The 12,085-nt window shown below is 48.2% G+C and overlaps 1 protein-coding gene across 11 annotated transcripts in view; it reads left to right on the forward strand.

Moving 5' to 3' along the window:
- The window catches only part of LOC119979752 (PR domain zinc finger protein 2-like), a 212,523-nt gene that overhangs the window by 176,490 nt on the left and 23,948 nt on the right, over window positions 1–12,085 (forward strand). The gene's annotated exons all lie outside the window — the stretch shown is intronic.

The following is a 12,085-nucleotide window of genomic DNA, read 5'->3' on the forward strand; positions in this document are numbered from 1 at the left end:
TTTGGTGTTGCCAATCCACCTACTGTGCACATCTTTGGGTTGTGTGGGGCGAAACGCACGCAAACACGGGGAGAATGTGCAAACTCCACACGGACAGTGACCCAGAGCCGGGATCGAACCTGGGACCTCGGCGCAGTGAGGCAGCAGTGCTATCCACTGTGCCACCGTGCTGCCCCTAATTTTTTTTTTAATGTTCGTGGACAGCAGGAGGCTTCTCAGAGCGTCATAATGGGCCAGTATATTTGAGGACAGAAGTTGCTGTTTTACAATCGTAAAGGCTTCACCCTGCAGTGCCTGCCATGACCACCTATGATTTTCTTTTCAGTAGCATAAATGGCCAGATTTGGAGTGAATTATCAGGCCTCAAATAGATTTCAACTCTGTTCTATTTCACGGGGTTGGCACCTCCTTGATGGCTTTGACTTTATCCTCAACAGAGTGTAGGCCTTTCTTATCTACCTGGTACCCTGGTAGATCACTGGTACACATATTTCTCTCTCGAGACGTATGCCTGCATTGGAAAATTGCCTCAGACCTCCCAAGTTCATTAGGTGTTCTTGTTCAGTGACCCGTGTGATTAATAAGTCATTGAGATATACTGCCACCTTAGGGGGCCCTTGGAAAATATTTTCCTTGACACACTGAACGATGGCACATGCCAACAAGACTCCAAAGGGCAGGCGTGTATACTTGTACAGGCTATGGGTGTTAATTTTGACATAGTTTCTGGATGGTTCATCTAGTTCAAGCTGGAGGTAGGAATCGCTCATATGCAGTTTTGTGAAGGTTTGGCCAGCTGCCAACTTGGCATACAGGCGCTCTCTATGCTGCATGGGGTGCTAAACCAGTCGTTAGGCTCTGACTGTAAGTTTGTAATCTCCACAAAGGTGGGCTAACTTGTCGAGCTTGAGGACGGGATCATTGGCACAGGCCACTGTACTGGCCATATTATCCTGAGGCTTTGCAACAGCTCTGTTTCTGTCTCTACCTTTACAAGCAAAGAGTATTGGACTGGCTGAGCACCAAAGTGTTTTGGTAGGGCGTCGGGATCCACATAGAATTTTGGCTCCTTTTATTTTACTGAGGCCCTCTTGGAATACTTAGGAGTATTTGTTTTGTTTTTTTAAAATTTGGAGTACCTAATTAATTTTTGCCAATTAAGGGGCAATTTAGCGTAGCCAATCCACCTAGCCTGCACATCTTTGGATTGTGGGGTGAAACCCACGCAAACACTGGGAGCATGTGCAAACTCCATACGAGCAGTGTCCCAGAGCCGGGATCGAACCTGGGACCCCAGGGCCTTGAGGCTGCAATGCTAACAACTTGTGCCACCGTGCTGCCCTCAGCGTATTTGTTAATAACCTTGTACAATCCACTGGTCCCTAATTTAAAATTTTGCAGCCAGCCCAGTTGGAACTTCTGGAGCCAATCCCTGCCCTTGACACTAGGCCCTGATCCTCGCACGACTATTAGTGGGGGTCGTGCCAACTGCAGCACGGTAGCATCGTGGTGCGCACGATGGCATCACAGTGCCAGGGTCCCAGGTTCAATTCCCGGCTTGGGTCACTGTCTGTGCGGAGTCTGCATGTTCTCCCCATGTCTGCGTGGGTCTCCTCTGGGTGCTCTGGTTTCCTCCCACAAGTCCCGAAAGACATGCTATCAGGTCATTTGGACATTCTGAATTCTCCCTCTGTGAACCGAACAGGCGCCGGAATGTGGCGACTTGGGGCTTTTCACAGTAGCTTCACTGCAGTGTTAATGTAAGCCTATTTGTGACGATAAATATTATTCTTATTATTGAGCTACTGGGGTCATGGTGTGGTCACCATGATCTTCAAAGTTTCTTCTGTGCATATGACTAGTGTCCCTGCAGTTTAAGGGCAGAATATCCATGTGGAGATGCTGGAATTTTTGTTCCCCAATGACAGACGGAAGCTCCCATATCCAACTCCATCTCTAAGGAATGACCGTTGACGAGCAGTCTTATCCAATCGGGTGACCTTGGTTGTGACGATGCAGGTTAACTAGAGTTTTGCACTCTGAGGACTGGTACACTTGCAAGGTATGGGCCTGAGGTGGCTTTGGCTTCCAGCCTGAGCAGCTTGCCTACTGCTGATTCTGGCAGACTTGCCTGGGTCACGCCCTTCGACAACATCGACAGCAACCCTGCGGCTAACGCATGATCCTCTGTGTAGGTTTTCCGGGTAGGTTTCCCAGATACTCCTGGAGATATTCGGCTGTTTTTTAAAACGATACACTGCCCTTTTGGAATGTTGGATTGATGGTGGGCGAGGCATCTGGGTACCTTTCCTGGATACACTGGCTTCTTTATGCGAGGACCCTCCCCTTCCACAACCCAACCTATCCATCAGAACCTGGCCAGAAGAAAAGGTAACTTCCCAGATCAGTCCCCTCCCTAGGAGATTCACTGGTAAACATTAGTTTTTGCCCGGGTTCAATTTATATGTCAGGAAGGAGCCAAAACTCTGGAGTGGCTTCATCATTGCCTCTACACTGGAGAGAGGGTCTGTCACATATAAAACAAATCATCCATGTACAGACACCCTATGCCCCCCCCCCCCCCCCCCCCCCCCCCCCCCCCCCCGGGCCAAATCCTCCTCCACCTTTATAGATGACCTCAATGCTATGGCCAAAGACCCAGTTGCCAGGGCAAGCAACAGTGGGGACAATGGACACCACTGCTTCGGGGCTCTCCAGCTAAAAATATTTCGAGCTCAAGGTATTCACCTGAACGCTTGCACACCCCCACCCCACCCCCAACTCCATCTATTTTTTTATTTTTAAAAATAAATTTAGAGTACCCAATTCATTTTTCCAATTAAGGGGCAATTTAGCATGGCCAATCCACCTAGCCTACACATCTTTTTTGGGTTGTGAGGGCGAAACCCACGCAAACACGGGGAGAATGTGCAAACTCCACACTGACTGTGTCCCAGAGCCGGGATCGAACCTGGGACCTCAGCGTCGTGAGGCAGCAGAGCTAACCCACTGCGCCACCGTGCTGCCCACCCCAAACTCCATCTATAAAACGTCTTTTCAGCATCCAATGAAATAATTACCTCTGGCTCAGGGGCTGAAGAGGGGGACAGGATAACATTAAGCAGTCGTCGAATATTGGCCGACAGCTGCCTGCTCTTAACAAATCCAGTCTATTCCTCTGATATAAGCCCTGTCAAAACCTTGGCCAACAAATTTGTATCCGCATTCAATAATGAAATAGGGTGATACGACCCACACTCTGCCGGATCCTTATCCTTCAAAATCAAAGAAATCTATGCCTGCACCAATGTCGTCGGCAACCTCCCCCTAGACATGGAGCTGTTAAACATCTCAAACAACAATGGGACTAGCTCCGATGCCTTACCTGGCTGCACGTAGCCCATGCATTTCATGACCTCCTCCAGGGTCAGTCTTGACTCCAATTCCTCCCTTCTCTCTTATTCTACCACCGGGATAGACAAACCATCCAAAAACTCTTGACATAGACAACCCAGCCTCAGGGGCCTCAGACTTATCAGGACTACGATAGAAAGCCTCATTGACCGTACCTGGGGTGGAGACCAACCTGCCACTCGAGTCCTTTACCTGCACTATTTCCCGAGAGGCTGCTTGCCACCTCAGCTGGTGGTGTGCTAACAGATGACTGGCTTTCACCCCATGTTCATAACAAGCTCCCTTCGAACATCGCAGCTGTCGCAGTGCCCTGACCGTCGAAAGCAGCCCAGATTCCAACTACAATTTCTTCCTGCTTGCCTCCAGAATCGGGGCAAAGGAGTATCAGTGATCCATCTCCAGGATGGCATCCATCAAGCTCTGCCTCTCCACCTCTTCTCTTTATGTGCCCTATAAGAGATTAGCTCCCCTCCGAATGACAGCCTCAAAGCCTCCCACAACATGGAAATCGCCTCACTCCTATTAAAATCAATTTATTCCCCAATGGCGGAGGAAACCATCTCGTAAAATCCCTTATCTGCCAACAACATCGCCTTCCAACTCCACAGGGGGCGCTGAGCGGGACCCGACCCCACCACCAAATACACCAGATGCGAAGCATGATCCAAAATCATGATTATAGATTAGGTGAATTGGCTATGCTAAATTTCCCTTTAGTGTCCAAAACGTTGGATTGGGTTATGAGGATAAGGTGGGGGCCTGACCCTAGGCAGGGTGCTCCTTCAGAGGATGGGTGCAGACTCAATGGGCCGAATGGCACCCTGCACAGTAGGGATTCTAAGATTCTATTGCTGACTGCCCCTGGGAGCAGAAACCTACACATCACAAAGTCGATCTGAAAGTAGACCTGATGTACCCGAGAGGAAAAATAATTTTTTTTTAATGTGCATGTAAAATTTCCACTGGTCTGTCTCTTCCTCCCCACCCCCTCCAAATGTGCTCCATAAAGGCCAAAAGTGCTTTTGCCACCTGGGAAGGACTCAAAGACTTCAGCCTCAATCTATCCAGCTAAGGGTCCAAAACGCAGTTAAAACCCTCTGCCAGGATTAGTTGGGGCGAGTCCAGATCAGGAACAGAAGCCAGCAGCATCTTGAGAAAAGCTGTATCATCTTGGTGCACGTACACTGAGTAAGACTACTGGAGTACCTGCCAACGACCCAGTGACCATTATGTTCCTCCCATTCGGATCTATCAGAATCTTAGCCGCCAAGAAAGATACTTTATTACTCACAATTGCAAACTCCTCCTCCGGCTCTAGTGTTAAATCCGAATGAAATACTTGCCGCACAAACCCTCCTGTAACCTTGTCTGATCTTTAATCTGCAAATGGATCTCCTGCAACAGCATCACATCTGCTTTCAAGTTCCGACGGTGTGCAAACGCCCTATATCTTTTTACCGGCCATTTAACCCCCTCACAAAACATCTAAGCTCATGCTAAAAAAGAAACTGGATGAGCTACAGATACATACCCCCGAATCCTCTGCTCCCCTTAACTAACTTTAGCTAGCAGGGTGGCCCCCACACAGAGCAAAAAGCCCCCTGCCCAAATCCAACTTTAATCGTTCCAGGAAAAAGAAAGGTACATAAACAACAACGCCCATTCCACAGTATGCCCAAGTACAAAGCTCCAAAAGGGGGCTGCACGGTAGCATTGTGGATAGCGCAAGTGCTTCACAGCTCCAAGGTTCCAGGTTCGATTCCGGCTTGGGTCACTGCCTGTGCGGAGTCTGCACATCCTCCCCGTGTGTGCGTGGGTTTCCTCCGGGTGCTCCGGTTTCCTCCCACAGTCCAAAGATGTGCAGGTTAGGTGGATTGGCCATGGTAAATTGCCCTTAGTGTCCAAAATTGCCCTTAGTGTTGGGTGGGGTTACTGGGTTATGGAATCGGGTGGAGGTGTTGACCTTGAGTAGGGTGCTCTTTCAAAGAGCCGGTGCAGACTCAATGGGCCGAATAGCCTCCTTCTGCACTGTAAATTCTATGAAAACGCCCAATAAACACCATACCAAAACCCAAACAGTACATTTCCACTCCTAGACATGCATCCTCCCAACAAATACGATTCACGTCCTCCCAACCAATACGATTCACGTCCTCCCAAACAATACGATTCACGTCCTACCAACCAATACGATTCACATCCTCCCAACCAATATATTCACAGTTTCACCAGCCCAGGCCATGTTTCTGTACAAATGCCTCAGCCTCCTCCGGTGTTTTATTTTTTTGTCTTTTTTAAAATGAATTTAGAGTACCCAAATTTTTTCCAATTAAGGGCAATTTAGCGTCGCCAATCCACCTATCCTGCACATCTTTTGGGTTGTGGGGGTGAAACCCACGCAGACACTGGGAGAATGTGCAAACTCCTCATGGACAGTGACCCAGAGCTGGGATTCGAACCCGGGTCCTCAGTGCCGTAGGCAGCAATGCTAACCACTGTGCCACCATGCTGCCCTTCCTCCAGTGTTTTAAAGTAGTAATCTTTTGATGCATAAGTCACTTGGAGGTCCGCAGGGTAAACCAAGCCAAATCGAACATTGCTTCATTACAAAGCAACCTTGGGCCTTGTTGAATGCTGCACGCCTCTTGGTCAGCTCCAATCCAACATCTTGAAAGATCTCACAACATGGCCTTTCCACCTGAAAGATCCTCGCAACATGGCCTCCCCATCTGGAGACCCAATGCCTTTTTGCCCACCGCAGAACTCTTTCTTTATCTTGAAAACTGTGAAAGTACACGATGATTGCATGCAGTGGCTCAATAGCATATGGCTTTACATACATAGATAGAATTTACAGTACAGAAAGAGGCCATTCGGCCCATCGAGTCTGCACTGGCTCTTGGAAAGAGCACCCTACCCATTGCCTCTGCAATCTTGTGGGCCTGATCCAACTCAAGAGGGGACACCATTTCCACCTCCTCCACCATCTTCCAGAACAACTACAACATAAACTTTGTCAGACTCAACTCTCCAAGCCCTCTGACAACTCAACCACCCTCAAATTCTGTCCTCTGGAGCAATTTTCCATATTGTCCACCTTAGCTTTTAATGTCTTGTTGTCACCGACCGACCACCCACGCGATCTTCACGTCCAGAGAGGTAATCTGGCCACTTTGCCTTGAAAGAGCCACCTCCACCTTGTACAGCTCCGTGCCCTGCACTTTTACCACGTCATCAACTTTTGCCAAGGCCGCTCGAATTGAAGATATCGTCCCCTCAATCGCTATTTCATGATCCTCCAAGAACACTCATCTTAGTTTCTGATGTCCCCCTCCTAGGATGTCTGTCAGCATCTCAGTAGTTAATGAAGTGGCCACTGATGCTGCAAGAGACTGCCACAGAGCTCTCGAGGCTTCCGAGTTCAACGACGTTTCTTTATTCTTCTGCTGCCTGGACTTTTTATTAATTTGGAGACTTCTGAGACCGAGAAGGTAGAAACTGTTGAGCCTTTTCTTCTGCCTAGCATATATATGTTGGTCCAGGACTTGGTGCTGTGGAGGAATGTGCTCAAGAGGCAGGCACGATTGACTCCCACTTTGGTGTTCTCACTGTTGTTCCAGTTTTGCGCGGCGTGTGTTGGTCTCGACATCAAGTAATCTGTTGCTGGTGATAATAGAGCCTGGATTTGTGAAGCTATCAACAACCCCTTGCGACATATTTGTCAATGCTCATCAATGGTGGTATGACAACATCACCATTTGTATACCTGATGCCGATTGTCAAATTAAACTCTTTAAAGTCATGAGACACTCCTCCACAGTCGCAAGTCCAGGACCAACATATGCTAGGGTGGCACAGTGGTTAGCAGTGCTGCCTCACAGCACCAGGCTTAAAATTATTGAGGTTGTATGACACAATTAGTATATGATTTTTACACCAGATCATGAGAAGGGCATAAAGTGCCAAATTTGCCAGTGAAACCTTCCAAAAGCAGAAGCTGAACTCGAAACCGTCCAAAAATGTATTTTTTTTTCATGCTTTGTGTGCAAGTTGACTAAATTCCAAACCTGGTGGTGATTCTTGGCTGACCTGGCCACTTTCAAGGCTTCGATATCCAATGGAAATTCACCCCAGAGTATAGAAACTGTAATGTTTCCTTATCTGTAAATATTCATGACTTTTTGCAGATGAATACATATCTATAACTTCACTTTGTTTTACCTAGTGACCATTCTTCCCATAAGAGTCTAAACAATAATCAGGAGTAAACTGTTGGTAGTAGGGTGGGAGCTAGTTGAATCTTGTCCTTATTTAATGTGTACACACCCACGCCTTCCAGCAAGATCTCTGAATAGTGATCTTTAGTAAGAACCCCAACTGTATTGTTTTTCTCCTGCTCCCTGGTCCAATGGCACCAAGACTAATGGTGCATTTACTACTGCCCAGCTGATATCAACTAATGGAGCTGTAACCTGTGAGCTATCAAGTCCAATTGGTTAACGTCGTGCATTTTCCATTTACTGAGCTAATGAGTAGTTTAGTTTGTCTTGGATATTCGAGGTTACATGTTTGCCCTCCTTATTTATTTGCAGTGTTGATTGCTGCTGCAGCCATTTTGTCCATAAGGTTGTCAAACCCTTATTGGGTTCTCAGTCATGCAGACCTATATGTGTATAAACTTCCCACAAATCGTGATCTTGTAAATGTTAGACATTACAGCAGGACCCTACCAGTCACCCTCTGATCACTTTTCAGACACTATATGTGTGTAAGCGGCATTTGTAGACAGCAGAGGGACACTTAGCGAAAGTATCTCTGGTGTTAGTAGATCTACTAATTTATGACTTGTAAAATAGTATACTGTAACACAAAGTAAAATGCAGAGAAATATTGCTGGGCAGTGCCAAGATGCAGGATTAATTTCATAAGTCACATTTTGGGAAAGCTGGGGAGGCCATTGGGTGACGGGTGGCTCTCGTTAATTGTATGGAAATGGGGCTTAAGTGCTGATACGGTGAGATTCCGAATTTCGCAAACTGGCGCCTGGCGTGGTTCCCGTTTTTGGCCTCTCTCGCTATTTGCCGGCCTTGTTACGTTTGAGCACGAATGTAACATGGCCGGAAGATCACGCCCCATAATTCCCTTTTTGTATGTTTTGCAAGTAATCGCAAGAACAACCGGCTCTTATCGAGCATCTTTGAACTCTTAACTTCCCAAGGTGCTTCACTGGAACATTTTCAAACAAAATTTGATCCTGAGCCACATAGAGATATTGTGGCAGGTGACCAAAAGCTTGGTCAAAGAACTACATTTTGAGGCTATTTCAAATATCCACAATTATATTGCAGTGAAATGTTGATTTTTTTTTTATTAATCGTATTCCCAATCACTGCCCTGTTGAATATTTTAGTTGCTATTTTGAGGACAATCAATGCTATTTTAGCAGGATTGAGGTAAACTGAAGTTGCTGATTTTTTAAAAATAAATTTAGAATACCCAGTTACTTTATTTTTTATTTTTCCAATTAAGGGGCAATTTAGCATGGCCAATCCACCTACCCTGCACATCTTTGGATTGTGAGGAACCCACGCAGACATGGGGAGAATGTGCAAACTCCACACGGACAGTGACCCAGGGCCGGGATTCGAACCCAGATCCTCAACGCCGCAGTCCCAGTGCTAACCACTGCGCCGCATGCCACCCCAAGTTGCTGATTTTAAGATTAGTTCATGCTGACCCGCAGATGCATGCTTTTTGTCCTGTGATTTTTGCCCTGTTTGGAACTGCTGTTTGTAGAATGTACATGATTTGGATCAGCTTTATACATGCTTCCTCAAGTGTAGACCGTATATGTTCACCATCCTTTGTGGTCGAACCTGCCGTGCAGCACGGTAGCACAGTGGTTAGCACTGTCGCTTCACAGCTCCAGGGTCCCAGGTTCGATTCCCGACTTGGGTCAGTGTCTGTGCGGAATCTGCACGTTCTTCTTGTGTCTCCGGTTTCTTCCCACAGCCCAAAGACATGCAGGTTGGGTGATTGACCATGATAAATTGCTCTTAGTGTCCAAAGGGGTTGGGTGGGATTGCTGCGTTATGGGTATGGGGCGGAGGTCTGGGCTTAAGTGGGGTGCTCTTTCCAAGGGCCAGTGCAGATTCAGTGGGCCGAATGGCCTCCTGCACTGTAAATTATATGACAGCACGCACAAAGATAGCTGAAAATTAGTATCTGAACGATCACTTAATAGGAGCTAGAATGCAAAAGATCTGATGAGTGCTGGATAAGTTTACTGAATTTAATTAAATTTAAATTCCTCACTACTCTCTCTCTTTTGCTAAGTTATACAATTTCCTCTTGAATACGAGGAAAGCACTGACCTCCTTGGGCAGTCTGCATAGAATAGACTTGGGCAGTCTGCATAGAATAGACATGTGACGTTTGGCAGGTTTAGCTCGAGACAGTCCTGAAACTTAGGCCAATACCTAAAATAATATAGGCATTCCCAGCCATCAAGAAAATTCACACATCCCTTTGAAAGGACCATAACATTCCAGCAGACTCATCTTTCTGGTTCATTATGGACAAAAGATTCAATATGTGTTCGGTGAAAGTGAATGGATTTCCATTGACCTGCCATTGTTTTATGATATGAAATGAATTTAAATGAATGAATGAAATTCGCTTATTGTCACAAGTAGGCTTCAAATGAAGTTACTGTGAAAAGCCCCTACTTGCCACATTCCGGCGCCTGTTCGGGGAGGCTGGAACAGGAATTGAACTGTGTTACTGGCCTGCCTTGGTCTGCTTTAAAAGCCAGCTATTTAGCCCTGTGCAAAACCAGCCCCCTGGTATCTCATTCAAACACAGACTGGGTAAATTTCGAAGTGCCCATTGGTCTCAGAAAGGGAGAATCCAGCCCCCTATGTTTACCAAGTGTTCATGCCAACGGAGAATCTGTGGACTTTTATGACAGAAAAACCGGTGCTGCACCTGGACCGATTCAGCTACCGTTGAGGGGCTAGCACTGGTGCCGCGTGGAACACACTATTCCACTGAAAAATAGCGCGGGGTATGCTAGGTCCATGACCGACACTCGGGAGGCTGACGAGCTGCAGATGCACATACACATTACACTCGACACACACTTATCCCAGCCAAAAAGATGCCACTGTTTATGCTGGAGCGCGGCCATACAGCTAAAGGGTCGGTTGGGGTCAGAGGGCACCCAGGGGTGACACCTATATGACCCATGGCACCAGGTTCAAAGCGGGCTGTTAGCGGTGTCCGCGGCTGCATGGCTGCCTTGCCGGCTGCGGCAATGGTGCTCTGTGCTAGTTTGCCCCCCCAGGCCTGGCAGAAGCCCCCCCCCCCCCCCCCCCCCCCGGCCAGCGGCACTACTGTCAGCACATTATGGCCATGTTAGACACTTTCTATACCCTCTCTCTCTCCCTCAGCAGCCATCATGCCAGTTTCACGATTTTTAAAATCAGGTGAACAGCGCCGTCGGGAACTTGGCACATCGGAGGTAGAGAATCGCGGAAATCCTGGAGTGTACTGGGTCGGGCCCGCTGATATGCAAACGTTACCTACTGTCTGTGAAGCGGTGGACCCTTATCACTATCACCCTCGGTGGTTCGTTCGCTCTAGGCATCCTCGCGAGGACTCTGTGTGCCCCGTCCAGTTCCGAGGGCTGCGGGAAGGCCCCTGCGGGATGAATTGCATTGACGCCATTTTGAGGTAACGGAGAATCGCAATTTGGAGTCGAATTGGCGCCTGCTATTTTGCGTAGCGGCCATGTCCGACTAGGCCGACTTGCGCACATGGCAGCTCCCGCCGGGATCGGACATTTGGGCCCTTCAGCAGCACTTCGGTGATGATTCCCGGCGTGACATGAGACGCTGGAGAGATTCCCCTCACTGCTGCATGGAGGGAACCAGGAGTGGGGCCGTCAAGAGAGCGATTGCGGGGAAGCGAGCTGAACGGGTCCGGGAAGACAAAACGGCAGCCGGCGCGGACCAAGCAGCGTGGGCCCAGGGGTTGAGAGAGCAGCAAGAGTTCCTGAGAAGCTGCTTGGCAGAGCTGAAGACAGAGATGCTGGCTCCTATGAAGGCCTCCATGGAAAGGATAGTGGAGGTTCAGAAGGTACAGAAGCAGGCGATCAAAGAAGTGGAGAGAAAGGTATCTGACAATGAGGACGAGATCCTGGGCCTGGCAGTCAGGGTGGAGGTGCATGAGGTCCTGCACAAGAGATGGCAGGAGAGCGGGGAGCGTGTCTTGCGCTGTGCAAAGAAGGAGCGAAGCAGTAAGTGGGAGAACTGCAAGATTCAGATATACCAGGACCTGGGAGCTGAACTGGCTTGGAGGCGTGCGGGATTCAACCGGGCTAAAGCAGTCCTCCACAACAAAGGGATGAAGTTCGGGCTGCTGCATCCGGCGAGGCTTTGGGTAAGCAGGACAGGCACCACTACTTTGATAGGCCGGACGAGGCGTGGACGTTTATTAAACATGAAAAGCTGGACTCGAACTAACAGGACAGCTGCATGTGGGTGAAACGCCCTGGGGGTGTATGTGTAACCGGGTGTTGGCCTGACGTAAGATTGGTAGTAGAATTTAAGCTGTCCACTTTTCTTCCTTTGGTATTTTGTTTCAGAGGGCGGGGTAACGCCCGGGTTGT

Source organism: Scyliorhinus canicula, chromosome 16 (assembly GCF_902713615.1).
Source record: "Scyliorhinus canicula chromosome 16, sScyCan1.1, whole genome shotgun sequence".
Classification (NCBI taxonomy): domain Eukaryota; kingdom Metazoa; phylum Chordata; class Chondrichthyes; order Carcharhiniformes; family Scyliorhinidae; genus Scyliorhinus; species Scyliorhinus canicula.